The sequence below is a fragment of the Erpetoichthys calabaricus genome, chromosome 15 (assembly GCF_900747795.2).
Source record: "Erpetoichthys calabaricus chromosome 15, fErpCal1.3, whole genome shotgun sequence".
NCBI classification, from domain to species: Eukaryota; Metazoa; Chordata; class Cladistia; order Polypteriformes; family Polypteridae; genus Erpetoichthys; species Erpetoichthys calabaricus.
In genome coordinates this window covers 56,086,265-56,105,400 of record NC_041408.2, presented here as the reverse complement: position 1 = coordinate 56,105,400, position 19,136 = coordinate 56,086,265, and the positions used below count along the sequence as shown (strand labels likewise).

The 19,136-nt window shown below is 41.5% G+C and overlaps 1 protein-coding gene across 1 annotated transcript in view; it reads left to right on the top strand.

The window, feature by feature from the left end:
• The first annotated feature begins 11,537 nt into the window (after window positions 1-11,537).
• Window positions 11,538-19,136, top strand: part of psen2 (presenilin 2) — a 49,475-nt gene continuing 41,876 nt past the window's right edge. Inside the window, exon 1 of the mRNA XM_028821035.2 lies at window positions 11,538-11,716. The gene's annotated coding sequence lies outside the window, so the exon portion shown is untranslated. The remainder of the gene's footprint in view (window positions 11,717-19,136) is intronic.

Here is a 19,136-nt window from a genome sequence, read left to right as displayed (position 1 = left end):
TATTGATTTTATTAAAATCAAATAACATTCCATACAAATAGATCAAGTTTTACAAAACTAGTTTTGAAACAAATCAACCCCCACCCATGAAAAAGAGAGCTAGCCCAGCAGACTAGTAACTACTAAGAATATGCAGTTCTACATGTCATTTGTTTAATAGTAAAAAAAAAAACTGAAAATATATTGGACAGAAGGCTGAACTTCTCATGTTACCTGACAGGAAATAAAATGTGGTTAGTCCGGTTTGCTGAGTTTCTAAAAGAGAGGCAACTTTGAGTGTTACCTGATTTAAACTCGGTTATTCAGTATTTGAAGTTACTCGTTCAATCTGTACTGTGTATCATGATTTGCATAGGGACCATCATCACTGATTTCTTTTAAAAGGATATTTGTGTCTCATATCGACAATTCCTCTTAAGCGTTATCATAATTTACTTAATGAAGCAATTCATATTGTCACAGGTGGCTGGGGCACTGGAGGACCGGAGGAGGGCTTACGCCTCCCCCAGACCACGTGGGGGTGACCGCCCTGGTGGCTAAGGGGGCCGCCGCCAGGGGGCGCCCCAACGCCTTTGGAGCCCTGGACCTCAGCACTTCCGCCACACCCTGAAATTCTGGGGAGAAGAGGATTGGGGTCACCCGGAGTGCTTCCGGGTGCGCAGCCGGCACTTCCGCCACACTGGGGAGTGCCGGCGGAAGATTGTCGGGAGGCACCTGGAGCACATCCGGGTGATTATAAAAGGGGCCGCCTCCCTCTGTTCGGGGGCTGGAGTCGGGTGAGGAGAAAGACAAGGTCTTGAAGAGGCAAGGAGGCGGCCTGAAGAAAGTGAGGCATTTGGAGAAAGACGCTTGGACATTGGGGGAGTATTGGGTTGTGTGTCACTTTGTATATAATGGACTTACGTGTGTTGGGTGACTTGAACGTGTCTGCCTGTCTGTTTCCAGGTCATCTTCCACAATATATAAATGGAAGTAGCACATTGTGCTTTAGAAAGTAAGCAGACTATATTTTGTATTGTATCTTTCCATGTTAATTCACCTGCTAAATAAAAATATATTAACACGATCAATTTATAATAATCAGTATCACTAAGCAATTTATAATACAATGAATTTTTAATATATGTAATTATCTGTCATTATCTCTACACCTTTTTATTTTATATAGCACCTAACAGAGTGGGCACAATCATTAATAAACAGAAGACAGAATTACTCTGTTTAACGGGCATTTGTGTACTGAACACTATGGTAAGCCCATTTACAAGTACAGAGCTATAATTTAATGAATTTCTTACATGGCAAATATGTGTTTTACTCTTGGAAAACACAGGCTATTAGTCAGCCGTGGAGACTGATATGGCAGCCTTGCAGTTTGTTAGGGATCAATATTTTATATAGGGCCATTTTTATTGAACACCATCCCAGGCTGTTTATTAGTTCAGAGCTTTAGTAGCATTGTTTTAATTTTTTTCCAGGCAGACAATCTATTCTATGCCAACTCATAGAGTAAATCACAGTTTGGGATTAAAAGACAGCTTTATGGTTTAAAATCCAGTGTCTTAGTCATTACAAAACACTGCCTGCCTAAGCCCTTCATGAAGGAATCTGTCTGATTTATGTAATGTATTCCATAGTGAGCTTCTTCAGTAACAAACATGCATAAACCTTTATTGTATTTTGTCCATTTCCATGGTAAACACTGTTCTAGTATGCTTCACCATGATGGACTTGGAAGGAGACGAGACGTGATTTTCTCAGAGAGACACTTAGACGTTCCACGAGATGAGTCCATGCCTGGGGCCGGAAATAAAGGACAAAGAGTAGATGACAAAGTAGAAAGTTGTAAAGAATTCAAAAATGGTGGCGTGGTACACATGCAGAGCAGGTTAGAGATAATGTAAGTATGAAAATTCAAAAGTCTCAAAAAAAAGATAGGAAAGATCGCATTAGTGCAAACAAATGGAAATTATTACTCGGTGAAATAACGGAACAGCAAAAAGAGATTGAATATATTGTTTGGATTTAAACTTTAAGTCGCAGACTTGTAGATCGTCTAATTCGTGTTGCCAGCAAGAATTAAAAGATTCCAAAAACGTCTGTGCGGTATGAAGTCCCGTGAGACCGATACTTTTAACACAAGGGGGCTCCGCCCCCTGCTCACTTCGCTCGCCTACCCCCGGTGTTGGGTAACCCGAAATACATTGATGAATGTATGAGATATATTGGAGTGTAAAGGTGTAGATGACATACAAAGGAAGTATACTCATTACTCCTGATGAATGTTCACTAATAGTGGACTCATTACAGAATGCGTTGTCAGCTAATTGGCGGAATTGTTTAGCGGCCGTCTGTCGTTCCTTTCTTTGCCGTTTATCTATTGACTCTGCTGTTTGTGAGGCGCGTTGTAGGCGCCTACGTTCATTAATTGTATTCAGGCGGGCTCGCTTCTGTATGTCCGTTAGTTGAGATGTTTCGTTTTGGGGCCATGACTCCTTTGGTTGCGTTGTTTGAGAGGCGCGTTGTAGGTGCCTGCGTTCATTTGTTTTATCCAGGCGGGCTCGTTTTTGTAGCCCCGTTAGTCGAGCTCTTTCTTTTTGGAGCCGTGCCTGCTTTGCTTGCGACATTTAAGACGCGCGCTGTAGGCGCCTGCATTCATTGATTTTATCCAGGCAGGCTCGTTTTTGTATCTCCGTCAATTGTGGTCTTCCGTTTTGAACCCGTGCCTGCTTTGCTTCCGCAGTTTCGGACACGCGTTGTAGGCGTCTATGTACATTGTATTTGTCCATGTGGGCTCGTTTTTGTAGCTCCGTTAGTCGAGCTGTTTGGTTTTGGAGCCGAGACAGTTTTGCTTCCGCGGTTTCAGATGCACGTTATAGGCGCCTACGTCTATTGTTTTTATCCATGCGGGCTCGCTTTTGTAGCTCCGTTAGTTGAGCTGGATCGTTTTGGAGCCGTGACCGTGCCTCCATTAGTTATCCGTTGTCTACCGTTAGTAATATGGATAATTGCACTTACTGTTAATACGGAGCGTTTTCTGTGGTTGTACTGTTAATAATGCATCACTGTAATGTGATTCACATATGCTATATGGTTTGGACGTGTGAGGATGCCGTATGTTTAATACGGAGGGTTCGTTTATTCTTATTACCTGGAGCGTTTTCTGTGGTTGTACTGTTAATAATGCATCACTGTAATGTGATTCACATATGCTATATGGTTTGGACGTGTGAGGATGCCGTATGTTTAATACGGAGGGTTCGTTTATTCTTATTACCCGGACCATGCTGTGTAGTGTGAACGTTTTGTTCAGAAGCGCGTTGTAGGCGCCTGTGCCTTTCGTACTTTCTCGTGCCTTCCGTACTATCTTTGTGGACCTTTGTGGACCCCATAGTGTCTTCCGTTTGCCTCTGGGGTGCAGTGCAGAATCCTCTTTTCTGTGTGGCTGTGTCGTTAGTCGTTAGCTATGGGCGCGTTGTTGCTTCATGTCCTATTTACGTTAGTTGAGCTCTTTCGCTTCTGAGCCGTAACTTCTTCGTTCGCGGTGGATCAGACTTCGCTTGCGGTTTATGAGACGCTCGCTGTAGGCGCCTGCGCACTATGTCTCCTGGGTCCATCGCTGTGCACCTGCGTCTGTGCCTTCCAGTTTACCGAGACCTGCGTCTGTGCCTTCCGGTTTACCATTCTCGGTTAGTAATATGGATGAGATTCTTTCAAGTCATGTCCTACTTACAACTATTTTCAAATAAGACCATGGTCATCTAACCTCAGTCATGTGAATGCTTTTGTCAGACACACGTCCTGCGCTCTCAGCTCTTATAAATTTTATCAGGACAATAATTTTATACATTGTAGATGGCACGTCAACAACTACACGAAGAAGAAAGAGCATGGACAAACATTCGAAAAAGTTGTTTTATTTATTAGAGAGAAAGAAATGATATTCACTCACAGGCAGTTATACGTTGCATTGTAATGATTTAAATCCAAACACGGAATCAAAATTCAATGTGATCTTGAAGAAAAGTTAATTCCAAATATTGTTTTTACTAAAGTTTTAAAGTAAAAGTGAAAATAATGCATATGTAACAATTCCCATGAAAATAACAATCTCTTAAAATTATATATCCGGTTAACCAAACCCGGTGGGCGAGCGAAGCGAGCAGGGGGCGGATTCCCCTAGTCTACTGTATAATAAAATACTAAGGTCTGTGTGTCCAGTTCCTCAGAACATTCTGATTGATCAGTTTGGCTTTTGTGACGCGGTGAAACAGGAACTGTGAGACGATTGTTGTTGGAGTAAAGGCATATTAGTCATGCTGAGAGAGTTGCCTTTAAAGATGGCAAGTATAAAACCACACAAGAGGCAAGAAGAGCGCCTTCTCAAATAATGAAAGAGTGTGAAATGCTGCAAATCAGTAATGTGCTCAAGAGATGGAGCACTGGTGAAGTGGTGTTCACACACACGTGAATACAGAGGAAAGGTGCACATAGGGAAAGAGATAACAAATGTTTTGTAATTATTCCGTTACCTAGCTATGATACAAATGAACATCTTTGCAGTGAGCAAAGTAATTAGTCTTCATCCTATATACAGCATTGCTTATAGTGAGTCCTATCAGTAATTGCTTCATAGAACATAATGCTCTCATAGTCAATAAATACAGTTCAGGGTTGAAGGGAGCTGGAGTCTATCTTGGCAACTCTGCCCAAAATGTTTGGAACCAAGCAGAGCACAGGCCATTCAAACATCCACACAGGTAACAATTTTAAATGACCAGTTCATGTAAAAATGTATGTCCTAGGGTATGTGGGAGGAAAATAGGATATCCAAGGAAAAATTCAAACAGGCAAAATAATACCAAACAGATTCCACACAGACAGCAACTCCACAATGTCCCTGTCGCTTTACGGAACATTTATTGTTGGTTTAATTTAAATGAGCATGTTTATCGGTCTGTAGATTATGAGGTTAGCAATGAATCTCCAAAGTTGTAAGGTCAGGTTTGTGTGAGCCACAACAAGCTGCATCACCTTCCTCAAAGGCTCAAATATAGCATTTGTTAAATTTATTTATGTTTTTATTTATTAGTCAGTGTCACATCTCTTTAATAGCATGGAGGTAACTTCACAATTCAAAGCCATTCTGCGCATCTGAAGAGTTTGTTATATATCTTGTTTCTCATAGACATGTATCGTTCTGTTTACTGATGAAGCTACTGGATTAAGAGAATTTTTGTTGTTTTAGAGAAACTGAGGGTTAACACCATTTTTAAGAATAATACTCCTTAGTACTCCAGGCAGTAAAAGGGACAATGATGAAAATGACATCTGAGATTTAGACAAATTAAAAAACATACTTACAACAAATCAATGATTGCTGATAACAGAAAATTCAAGATAAGCAGTATCCATTTAATTTTCTAAATGAATTGTTTTCACAGTAAGGATGGTTTGCTGACTTAAAAATTAAAGAGCAGGGTGACATGATTAGTCATACTGACTGCTGCACAGTGACTGGCTCAGACCATCATCATTTGGTTTATAAGATTTCATTTGGTATTAAGCTGTATTAATGCCATAATTTGTTAAGTGTGAGATAAAGGGTGAGTTTACTGTTTGCATGGTAATTACTTTTATTGCAGTATCAAGGAATGTTGAGAAATGTGTAATGCAATTTTCTTTGGTCAAATGGGCAATCAGGAATTGTTTGTTAAGAATAATTAATTTCCCTATTTTCAGCTCTGATTTGTCCAGTTCATGGTGGCAAGTGAATGAAACCTATTCCACCATTATTAATCACTAGGCAGAAGCTAACCCTGGAAGGGATGCTAATCTTACAATCACCCACAGGGCATGCTTAATGCACCTAATACCCAAATGTCTTTAAAATGTGCAGCACCACCAATTGTTTTCTTTATAGACTTCAGGTAGCTTTTGGAGTTAATAACTTGTAGTGATTATACTAGACTTTTGTTTTCTGTCCAGTATTATTAGTAGTTTATGCTGATCAGAGTCAAGGTGACATGAACTTATTATGTAGCATATGGCAAAATACAGACATATCAGTATGGGGAATATCACACAACAACTGCAAGTAGAGGTAGAGACCGCAATTCTGTCAGTCTGGATTGAGAGATTGCAGGTAGAGCTTGTGTGCACTGTAATGGTCTGCCATCCTACAGGATTGGTGTCCACTTAGGCTCCATCTCCAACAACCCTGAATTGTATTAATAACATTCAGGAAATTAATTGACAAAGTAACTGACTTCAAAACATTTCTTTAGGCTGAATTGTGAAACTAGAGTCTTAAAGAACGTTCATATGAACTTTGAAAATATTCTGACTCCACGATGAATATGCTATAAGCGTGAACTGAACCAAGTGCTTGGAGACTCCCTTCTGGATTTGCTACTAAGAAACAATTGCTATACAGATGTTTTACTCTGGGATTAGGGAATGCTCTGCTGCAGGTTGTGGCTGTAACATATATAGTATAGTATAGTACAAGGGGGCTCCGCCCCCTGCTCGCTTCGCTCGCCTACCCCCGGTGTTGGGTATCCTGAAATACATTAGTCGAGCTCGTTCGTTTTGGAGCCGTGCCCGCTTTGCCCGCAGCATTTCAGACGCGCGTTGTAGGCGCCCGCATTCATTGATCTTATCCAGGTGGGCTCGTGTTTGTATCGTTGAGCTGTATTGTGTTTGAATTTGGTGTAAAGCATTCAGCGGTTTGTACAATCCCAAGCAGCACATTATTCCTAACTTCACTCCGCAGTAGTGCCACTCACAATGTGGCGGTGACGCCTGCGTCTTCACTCCGCAGTAGTGCCACTCACAATATGGCGGTGACGCCTGCGCCTTCACTCCGTACCATCTTTGTGGACCTGTGGGGCCTCCGTAGCCTCTTCCGTTTGAATCTGGGCTGCAGCGCAGAATCCTCTTTTTTGTGTGGCTGTGTCTGTAGTCGTTAGCTATGGGCGCGTTGTTGCTTCATTTCTCATTCACGTCAGTTGAGCTCTTTTGTTTTTGGGCCGTAACTCCTTTGTGCGTGGTGGATATAACTTCGCTTGCGGTTTATGAGACGTTCACTGTACGCGCCTGCGCAGTACGTCTCATGGTCCCATCGTCGTGTACCTGCGTCCATGCCATCCGGTTTACCATTCTCGGTTAGTAATTTGGACATGGGGGCGTAATATGGATATATTAAGAGAGGACAGCAACATAACATGAATATTACTGAGTAAGACTAAATCAACTAAGTAGTGTAAGAATTGAATTTGAATCTTGGTCCAATGTGCACCTACCATGTGTCTGAGTTTCATATCCTCCTGACCTTATGCTTAAAAGCAGATGCTGTTATTTTATTATTCACTATAATAAATGCATTTCTTGTTATTTTATATAACCCCTTAATACAACATGTTATATTTTATGGCATAATCATTTTTCAATATTTTCTCTTAGTACTAAGATTCCTGTTTTTGTACCCAGTTGGATCATAAAGAATTAGGTCTTTGTCTTATTGTTCTAAACCGGATAAACCTGTAGGGGAACTCACACATTCCAGTGAGGGGTGTCTGTATTTTCTTCCACAGTTTGCTCCATTCTTCAACGCGTTTTCATATTAGTATGGCCTATTTATCATCAATCCATCTTTTTCTTATATCATGCTATTCTCTTCTTCTACTTCTAATTCTTATGTGAATTTCCCCTTGGGATTAATAAAGTATCTATCTATCTATCTATCTACTGCCCCCATTAGGGATTGGCACAGCGGATCTTCTTTTTCCATATTCTTTTATAATGGTATTAGTGAGAAAAAAGTTATAATATAGTATTCAATATTAAGCTCCGTAGTAATGAAAGGTAAGTTGATAAATACATAATCCACCAAAAAACATATGTAGTGTATATTTATATATTGCAAATTGCGAAAGGTTGGGGGTCCAAATATGGCAACTTTAAATTTAAGTCATCACTCAACAAACCATGATAGATAGATAGATAGATAGATAGATAGATAGATAGATAGATAGATAGATAGATAGATAGATAGATAGATAGATAAGGCTGTATATAATAGATACAGTGCATCTGGAAAGTATTCACAGCGCATCACTTTTTCCACATTTTGTTATGTTACAGCCTTATTCCAAAATGGATTAAATTCATTTTTTTCCTCAGAATTCTGCACACAACAACCCATAATGACAACGTGAAAAAAGTTTACTTGAGGTTTTTGCAAATTTATTAAAAATAAAAAACCTGAGAAATCACATGTACATAAGTATTCACGGCCTTTGCTCAATACTTTGTCGATGCACCTTTGGCAGCAATTACAGCCTCAAGTCTTTTTGAATATGATGCCACAAGCTCGGCACACCTATCCTTGGCCAGTTTCGCCCATTCCTCTTTGCAGCACCTCTCAAGCTCCATCAGGTTGGATGGTGCACAGCCATTTTAAGATCTCTCCAGAGATGTTCAATTGGATTCAAGTCTGGGCTCTGGCTGGTCCACTCAAGGACATTCACAGAGTTGTCCTGAAGCCACTCCTTTGATATCTTGGCTGTGTGCTTAGGGTCGTTGTCCTGCTGAAAGATGAACCGTCGCCCCAGTCTGAGGTCAAGACCTGCGCTCTGGAGCATGTTTTCATCCAGGATGTCTCTGTACATTGCGGCAGTCATCTTTCCCTTTATCCTGACTAGTCTCCCAGTTCCTGCCACTGAAAAACATCCCCACAGCATGATGCTGCCACCACCATGCTTCACTGTAGGGATGGTGCCAGGTTTCCTCCAAACGTGACGCCTGGCATTCATGCCAAAGTGTTCAATCTTTGCCTCATCAGACCAGCGAATTTTCTTTCTCATGGTCTGAGAGTCCTTCAGGTCCCTTTTGGCAAACTCCAGGCGGGCTGCCATGTGCCTTTTACTAAGGAGTGGCTTCCATCTGGCCACTCTACCATACAGGCCTGATTGGTGGATTGCTGCAGAGATGGTTGTCCTTCTGGAAGGTTCTCCTCTCTCCACAGAGGACCTCTGGAGCTCTGACAGAGTGACCATTGGGTTCTTGGTCCCCTTCCTGACTAAGGCCCTTCTCCCCCAATCGCTCAGTTTAGATGGCCGTCCAGCTCTAGGAAGAGTCCTGGTGGTTTCAAACTTCTTCACTTACGGATTATGGAGGCCACTGTGCTCATTGGGACCTTCAAAGCAGCAGAAATTTTTCTGTAACCTTCCCCAGATTTGTGCCTCGAGTCAATCCTGTCTCAGAGGTCTACAGACAATTCCTTTGACTTCATGCTTGGTTTGTGCTCTGACATAAACCGTCAACTGTGGGACCTTATATAGACAAGTCTGTGCCTTTCCAAATCATGTCCAGTCAACTGAATTTACCACAGGTGGACTCCAATTAAGCTGCAGAAACATCTCAATGATGATCAGGGGAAACAGGATGCATCTGAGCTCAATTTCGAGCTTCATGGCAAAGGCTGTGAATACTTATGTACATGTGCTTTCTCAATTTTTTTATTTTTAATAAATTTGCAAAAATCTCAAGTAAACTTTTTTCACATTGTCATTATAAGGTGTTGTGTGTAGACTTCTGAGGAAAAAAATGAATTTAATCCACTTTGGAATAAGGCTGTAACATAACAAAATGTGGAAAAAGTGATGCGCTGTGAATACTTTCCGGATGCACTGTAGATAGATAGATAGATAGATAGATAGATAGATAGATAGATAGATAGATAGATAGATAGATAGATAGATAGATAGATAGATAGATAGATCTGTGAGTCATCACAGTTTGATTGCAAAAGTCTATGGAGAGTTCCTTAGACTTTATGGCTTGATTTTTGACCTGACATGCACTATGAATTTTGGGACCTTATATACACAGCTGTTGTTATTATGAGCTATTGAGTAAAGATTTATTGATATAATTGGCAGATATATCCATTTAAAATTAAATCTAAAACACTATGAAGTGTGCAGAAAGGGTCAAAATATCAGCCCTTGGTGAAGATAGATGAAACTTTAGAGTTGGGACTACCTAAGTGCTTGTATTAGACAGTAACTTCTATGTAACACGACCTTGACAAAGGATTTGTTTCTGTTATGAGACTATTAGATTCACTATAGCAAAACCCTTAAGTGTGTTCCTCTAAAGCAGGGGTGTCGAACTCCGGGTCTGGAGGGCCGCAGTGTCTACAGGTTTTCATTCTAACCCTTTTCCTAATCAGTGATAAGTTTTCACTGCTAATTAACTAATTTGCCCTTTGTTTTAATAGCCCTGTTTTTAAGGATTCAGTGCTCTGAATTGATTAATTTCTTCATTAAATGACAGCCAAACAGAAATGAGACGAGAAACGAGCCAACAGATAACCAGCTAAATTTGGGCTTCAAACTCCAACCAATTTCACTCCAACCAGTTTCTTACTGAGAAGCTGATTCTTGCTGTTAATTAAACTCTTTCTTTAGTTCCATGGCTTGTTGCTGATCTCATTCTGGCACAGCAGACATTTCCAAAACTGTTGATTTTCTGTTTTTTCTAAGAACACCGTCAAAATGTTTTGGTGATCTGAGAGATCAGCCTTACTGAGACCTTTACCTTTCTTTATTTTCAGATATTGTGGATAGCTGGTCGTGTGGACAGCTCGTTTTGTGTCTCATTATTGTTTTGCTGCTAATTAAGGAAAAAGAAACAACAAAGGAGCCTGAGTCAAGTTAATTAAAATTAAGGCAAAAGAAGTTAATCAACAGCAAAAAAATGGTCACCAATGAAGAAGATGGTTAGAATGAAAACCTGCAGCCACTGCGGCCCTCCAGGACCAGAGTTCGACACCTGTGCTCTAAAGTGTTGTCCAAATAATTTACATTCCAAGATCAGGATGTAAATTAATACCCTGACTAACAAATACCATTTTAGAGCTCAATATAACAATACTGGGTGTGTGAAGTCTGCCTTGTGAGGTCCTGACACCCCATCCAGGGTTAGATCCCAGCACAATAAAATGTGCAGGAAGTGAAGGGGTCGGATAATTTCTGAATCTACTGTTAAGTCCTTACACAAAACGCTCTGTTTACTGGTCACTGTGCGTACAACAAGATCAAGAGTACCAGCTGATTCAACTGGGCTTCTGAGGTTTCCAAGGATCTTTGTAGTTCTTAAGGGAATAGGGAATTGCTGCTCCTCCACATTAAGAGTGACATTTGAGATGACCAAGACATCTGGACTATACAGATAGGTCCCTTTGGGATGAGTGCATCTCTCGGGGGCATTCCTCAGAAGGGGATGAAAAATATTAGTGAACTATATATGTCTGCATTGGCCGATCTGTTGTCATCGCGACATTTCCAGGAAGAAGCGTATAAACGTTCAGTAATCGTCTTGCAAGCTGGAGATATTATACCCTCCAATTATTTTTTTATTTCATTTTTCATATGTTTTCATAATGATGGGGCAGGAGACTCGATGATCTTCGCACCGCCCTGAGGGCAGGTTTAAGCAGAGCGCAGGCGCCAAGCAGATGTTTGATCAGATGACCGGTTCACTCTCAGCTGACTTCTCACAAGACTGGAGTTTCTAGTATGTGTGTACAGTTTTTTCTCTTAATCGCTTCGAAGACTGGTGTTTCCGTGACGCACATCGTAAAAGAGCAGCAATTGGTGGTGTTATGTGAATCTTCCAAGAGGACGGCGGAGCATTGGCAGGACCACAGGTAAGCGAGCGAAAACAGAAACGCCATGGATCGGTCCAAAGAAAAGTCGTGCAATTGCAATACAGAATTTAGTGCCGACTTCGCTGCGGTTTCCATGGTGAATATACCGAAAGATAAGATAGGCGCCCTAATTCTAAACTTCCGGATGACGACCACAATGTTTAAACCTATGTGAGGTGGAATGATTGTGTGACAAGAACGGCAACGATAAGGGTTTCACTTAACGCGTTCGGAGTTTGTTAGTAACTTCAGCTTTATTTTATATAGCATAAATCGCCGCTAAATTAACACCATTAGTTTCGTACGTTTATTTTCAAAGCCAGAACTGATACGCGGTAAACCACAAGCGCAAGACATACACGAGTCTTATTAAACTGAAAGCCAACACATCGTAGTTCTAGTTGGCAGGAATGTTTTGTGTTAGCAGAGTACTCATTACAAATTCCGGTAATGATTATAACTAAATAAGTATGCGTAAGACATAACTAAGCAGCAAGATTCAAGCCGTTCGCCTGCTTAATCCAGAGTCGCTGTGTTCGCACGTTTTTCAGTCCCCTCTTGTCTTCGTGTGTAGCAGTCACAAGTTAACTTAATCATACTATTTCAAGAAAAAAAATGTTATCAGCATAGGAAACAAGCTAGCAGTCCCAGTACTGGAAAACAGAGATTCGAACGGGTTCCTTTATGTTTGAATGACGTACAGTGTTAAGACGAGTAGCCAAGGGCTAAACAAACGAAAAGTGATTGATGGACTAAGTGGTCCTCTCATTTGGGAAATGTCCGTTCAGTTTTTCTTTTTCGGGCCTGCTTAATCCCCTTAATGAGCTACTATGCTAGCGCTGGTGCCTCGTGACAAAGAGCCCAGTGTTCACATCCTGGGTGCAGCTTGCGTGGAGTTTGCTTGTTCTCCCTGGCTGAGGTTTGTCCAGGTGCTCCAATTTCCTCCCACAATCCAAAGGCATGCAGTTAGGTGAACTGGCAATGATACATTGTCTCTTTTAGAATTTTCTATTTTGTCTTAAAAAGTGATAACATTGTTTACAAAAAATGGCCCTTGATATACAGAATGTGTGTATATTTGTGTGTTCACCTGGCGGTGAAGTGGTGTCCTGAGCAAAGATTGTTCTTGCCCTATAAAGATACTTGCTGGGATGAGCTCTAGCTTCCCCACAGCCGTGTTCAAGACAAAGTGGGTTTAATAAATGGATAGATGGCTCACTGCACTTTATTATTTTCTTTAGTTTTATTTTTAGATACCTGATGGGTTTTTTTTGGGGGGGGGGGGGATTTTAAGTGGGGGAAAAAAATATGTGCACTCGGTGATTCATTTTAGAGCTATCAGCCATCTTTATCATGTTTTGAAAATGACAAAAAGGGACAGCATGCACATTCCACACTAAAGACAGCCCCACTGAATCAGACTAATAATGTTCAAGCACTTTTGTGAGTGCTCCATCAGAGACTGTTTTTTGCTTTACTTCTGATACACTCTGAATTGACTCCAGCTTCATGTAACAATGCAATACTAAGCAGAGACGGAAGAAGTAGGAGTTCTTAGGCTTTTAGTATTGTCAGAAGGTCAGAGCACAGTAAAATTCTTACTTGTGTGAACTAATCCGCAAACAATGTATCACCACACTTATGTGAACTAATCCACTTGCAGTTTATCACCACTCTTTCTGGCACTGTGATTAGTGAGTATTATGTCCCTTTAAACTTCTGCCTGGACAGATCAGTACTCGCAGTTCACTTTTTGTTAGCGACTTGTAACAAATTAGAACAAATTTTGGAATTCCCTATTGCCTTCCTTTATTAATGATGCATAATTATACTACTCATCCACCAGTGAAGCTGCTTAATCGTTTTACGTTCATGTAGGGTCAGAGTATGTCTTGGCAACTATAGACAAAAGGAAACAAGAAGCACATTCAAACACACACCATACTCAGTCATGTCATCCCAGATTTGGAGTCAGAAATATGCCTAATTTGCAAATTTTGGGGGGAGGAAAACTTGCTTACATAAATAGAGAACATGTAAATTCTACAGAAGCAGCAATAGACATGGCCTGGCAGCACTAACCTCCATGTCAACTCCTGGTAATCATTGTATATCATATTTGTATATGGTGATTCTATTAGTCTTGCGCACATGGAAAGCTTAAATATGTGAAGCATTCCTGTTCTAATCCAAATACCCTATATATACTGTTGAAGCAAGTACATATAAACTGCTTAATGTCAAGATAATAAGTGAAAAAAGAAAGAAATCAAAGGGGGTAGTTCTGGTGATTGTCGCCAGCCTTCACAGCTTTCTGTGATCTATTAAAAGCTTCTGGTTAGGAGAACTTTGTCTTTCTGAGAAGCTGGTGTCAAAATGAACTCCATCTTCTGGTGAGGTGGTGCTATGTATACAGAACAAGCCACAAGAGGTAAGGCTGACAAGATCAAACCAGAAGTGACATTAGGTTTCTTCCAGTGAGTTCTTTTCTACTCAAGAGATTGAAATTGGGGCTGGATTGGGGGCTGTGCTTCATCTATAGTATTCCCCCCCCACCCGTGTTTCTCTGTACCAAGACCCATAACACCTTCCTGTAGAGATTTTATATATTTATATGTTCTGTATTATATGTAGCCAGATTCTCTTTGCTTGCATGGAACTTGGTATGAAAAGGATTTGAAGGTTTATATCAACACCACATTTTCGTCAATGTGCAGAAACTAATAAAATTTTAGGTTATTTTATAAGAACTGTTTAATATAAATCAATGGATATTATGCTCAGACTATATAATGCACTAGTTAGACCACATCTGGAGCATTATGTGCAGTTCTGATCGCGACACTGCAAGAAAGACATAGCAACGCTTGAAGCTGTCAAGAGCAGAGCAGTTGGGTCCATTCCAGGACTGAAGGGTGTGTTATACTGTGAGAGACTAGGAGAATTAAACCTGTTTAGTTTCGAGCAGAGGAGACTGAATGAGCACCTACTCCAGGTTTTCAAAATCCTCAAAGTCATTGATAAAGTAGATCTCTACTGTTCTATATTTTCTTTTCTGGATTGCCTTTGCCTTGTGCTACCAGCACCACCACCATTGCCTAATCAAACCACTGTGCAGTCATCTGTGATGTCTGAGTGAAAGTGGACACCCCAACTTATCACAAGACCCACTGCATCGAATCTTCTAAAACATCGTTTCCCAACCTTTTTGGTGTCACAACACAGTTTTTCACATGCCAGTGTATTTGTAAGCCACCATGAATTTAGCACAGTTATCTGAATGGGCGAAGTGGGGTGGTCCCCCTCAGGGTGAATCGAGCATGATTATCAAAGGGGTTGGGTGTTTGCTGTGTAATCACCAGAGCATCAAGGTGTTAGATGAATCAAGCGTGATCCTCTGTGCTTTTCCTCCATGTTTACTCAAGCTTCATCTTCAGAGAAGGGGTTTGAGAGGTCATCCAGGATTATCTATGCAGTGCTGCTGCCTTGAATCGAGTGTGATTGTTGGAGTGCCTGGGGTGGGCAGTATTTCATCCAGGAGTGATCACGACTCACAGTTTAAGAAACACTGCTCTAAAACACAGCCTAAAAAAACAACAAAATAATAAAGATATCTACAATACATAAGAACATTGCCCAGTGGGGGCATTCTGGAACAACCAGTAAGCCAAGCAATTGAAGCAAAAACCATAACAACCTTTAAGAAGAATCTGCATGAGATATTGGGACAGATTAGCTAAACAAAAGAGCTGGAGGTACTGCATGTTCTCCTCTCATTTGTCAAAATTCTAAGCCTTTGTTATCGCAATTTACATTTACATCATAGCCTTCATTTACATCTTAGTGCGTCAGGGACAATCATATAATATGATATCTCCAGTGACTCTGTCTTAGCAGTTGGTGACAATCTAGATTATTTGTGTCTTAAGTCATAGGGGTGGATTCCTGCGTATGTAAGAGGAGACAGCCAGTGGGTTTTGAGCCGAAAAGAGGTTTAAACTGGTACAGAGAACATGAGTTATGCATACAGTATGGCACAAGGAAAGATTTAAGATGAGTATTTTGAACTGTGAAAACAGAAGAGAGACTTGACTGTCTGATGTGTTGTGTTTGTGATAACACAACAGAATGGAAAATTGAAAAAGATGGACAGAGACTGTGGCTGGAAAGCATTTGTCAACAATTGGTGCTGGCAGTTGCTGAGAAGTCCTATAGTCTGCCACCCCCTGTGATTTTTAGTCATGTAATCTTAAACCCTCAAGGCAATGAGATCCAGCAAATGCAGTCACAAAGTTTAACATGCCCTCCAACTGCAAGTCATGTACTGTGAATCCAGCTTTAGCTAATCGAGACAAAGGGGAACTCAGTTGGCTCAAGTGACAAATCAACCTTCTGACTAAGAGCGTTTCTCTTCTTCAAAGTGAGCTCCTTTCTTTTGAGCCCTGCAACCTCAATGCACACAATTACAGAAGTGGAAAGCTTTATCACTGTTACTCCATAATCAGTTGGCAGTTGAGTTATTTCTTTCAACAAATAGGTTTGGTTCATACAGACTGGTTCTTATCGGTTAAGTTCCACTTTGAAGTACAGTTGACAGATTGTAGTTTGTTGAATTTGTTTGACTGTTAAAAGGAAATTAACATAAGTTGAGGGAAGTAATCCCTTTTTGTATTACTTCACAGAAAAAAAAATGCAGAATTTTATTAGCCCTGTCTTTTGTTCCAAAAAGTGAAAGTAGTTTGAGATATCCTCTATAGGTGGATATGGTTTGTGTCACAGTCCCTCTATATAATGCCTAGGATGGAGACTGCTCTTTGAATTCATTTTACAAAGCAACTGGCAAATCTGAACTGAAGTTTGAAGTTATTCAATATTCTGTAGGTTACCTTTCATCTTGGGCATCACACTTGTGCAGTGGTTAGTGCAGCTGTTTCACAGATCCTGGCATTGAGTTGTGCCCCAGTCATTGTTTGTGTGAAATTTGAATATTCTGCCTTTGTCTTTTGGGTTTTGTTTTTTTTTTTTTCCTCCCACATTCACAAAGGCAATTGTGTTAGATTGATTGGCATTTCCAAACTAGCCATGCAGTGAACTAGCCTTACTGTCCAGGACTAGTTCCTACCTAGCACTCACTCATTACACTCAGGATAGGTTTCGTCTCCCCAATAACATTGAACCTTTTATGTTATGTTATCTTTCATAGCAAGTACAAGAGCAAAACACTTTACTAAACAAGTAGTCTTCATTTGATATTGTTGTGAGGTGTGATAAGCTGCCCGGACACAGACAGACGGACACCATATTCAAGTCCACCACACGTTTATTTACACTAATATACAGTTCGATAAAGTGCACCAACCCAGTGCCAAAGCACCAATCTCCCCCAAAGTCCAGGCTCTCACTCTCTCTGCCTGCTCGTCAGGCCGCCTCCTCTCTCCTGCTTCCAAAACCTTGTCCACTCCTCACCCGACTCCAGTCCTTCTTTGCAGGGAGGCGGCCCCTTTTATAAGTGCCCGGAAGCCCTCCAGGTGTTCCCAATCTTCTTCCCCCCAGTACTTCCTGGTGTGGCGGAAGTGTTGGGGTTCCGGGTCCTTCAGGCATGGGGGCGCCCCCTGGCGGAGACCACGGGCCCCTACAGGATTGGGCTTCCAAGCCCTGCACCCGTGGCCCTCAAAGGAACCAGGGCGGCTGCCCCCTAGTGGTCCGGAGGAGGAATGAGCCCTCCTCCTGTCCTCCTGGGCGTCCCAGCTGGGCACCACCCCCAGCCGCGTGCCACAGAGGTCTTATATAGCAAGAAGACTAGATTCAGATGGTTTTCTTTATTACTAAGGCTGCTTGGGAGATAAATTATCGTGGGGTGAATGGGACTCACCAAGTTCATTATAGATTGTCATGCTCTTACAACCTAAAGTTAACACACACACCTAGACAATCCACTTAAGAACTGATTATGAGTGATGCATGCATAGCCTATGACTACTCAGTACTTCTCATAGGGACTCACTAGCTTTGGAATGAACAATTCACAGGTTCCCTCGGATATAACCAAGGCATGAAAGTCTAACATACCTTGGTACCCGATAATAACCTAGACATATAAAGGTGGAGACATTTCACAGTGTTCCCGGATGTAATCTAGACACTATAAAGTATCTTATCTATCTATCTATCTATCTATCTATCTATCTATCTATCTATCTATCTATCTATCTATCTATCTATCTAAAGGTTGACATACCTTGGTCCTACAGAATAACCTAGACATATATGGTTGTTTCAGGGTGGCAAACAAGCGAGGATCAAGACACATTCACATATGTGCGTTGTGACAGGCAGCCACGGCCATTACCTGGCCTGGGACACCAAGTGGATGGAAGGACCAGGGGGGAGAGAGCATCTGCAAGGCACCACCTCCCCAGGACAGTAGAGGTCAGCCTTCCTGGATGGCTGTTTCACCATCGATTCCCGCAGGGCACGCTGGGAGTTGGAGTTTGGCATAGCCCTGTTGGGTTCTGTGGGGGCTGCCAGGGGGAGCTGCAGAGCCCTACTTTGGACTTTCAGCACACCTGGGAGTGATTAATGAGACACCTGGAACACTCCAAAGGCTTGCTTAAAAGGAGCCGCCTCACTCCATTCAGGGAGTTAGGTGGAAGAGGACGAAGTATACTGGGGGTGGAGGCAGAGCGACAAAGGGAGACAAAAGGATGAACATAAAACTGTATATTTGGCGCTTGATGTACTGTGTAGTTGAGGGGAGCGAGGGAGAAGCACTACCCAAATGAAAATAAATGTGTGCTGTGCTGAAGTCGTGTCTCTGCCTGGCTGTGTTGGGGTTGAAGCAGAAATTTATTCTTGCATATTTGTTGTTCAGTAACATTTAAAGCAGGGTTGTCCAGCTCCGGTCCTGGTGGGTCACAGTGGCTGCAGGTTTTCTTTCTAACCACCTTCTTAATTAGTGAGCCGTTTTTGCTGCTGTTTTGCCTTTGTTTTAATTGACGTGACTCGGACCCCCTTAGTTGTTTCTTTTTCCTTAATGAGCAGCCAAACAATAATGAGACACAAAATGAGCTGCCACATGACCAGCTCACCTGAAAATAAAGAAAGGTGAAGGTCTTGGTCATGTTGGTCTGCTCAAGTCACCAAAACATCTTGACGATGGTCTTAGAAAAAACAGAAAATCAATGAGAGCAGCAACAAGTCCTGATATTCAATAACGGCTTATTGAACAGCAAGAATTGGCCTATCATTAAGAAACTGGTTGAAGTGAATTTGGTTGGAGTTTGAAATCCCAGTCTAGCTGGTCGCTTGTGAGCTCGTTTCGCATCTCATTTCTTTTGGGCTGCCATTTAATGAAGAGACGAATCAATTCAGAGGACTGAATCCTTAAAAACAGGGCTATTAAAATGAAGGGTAAAGGAGT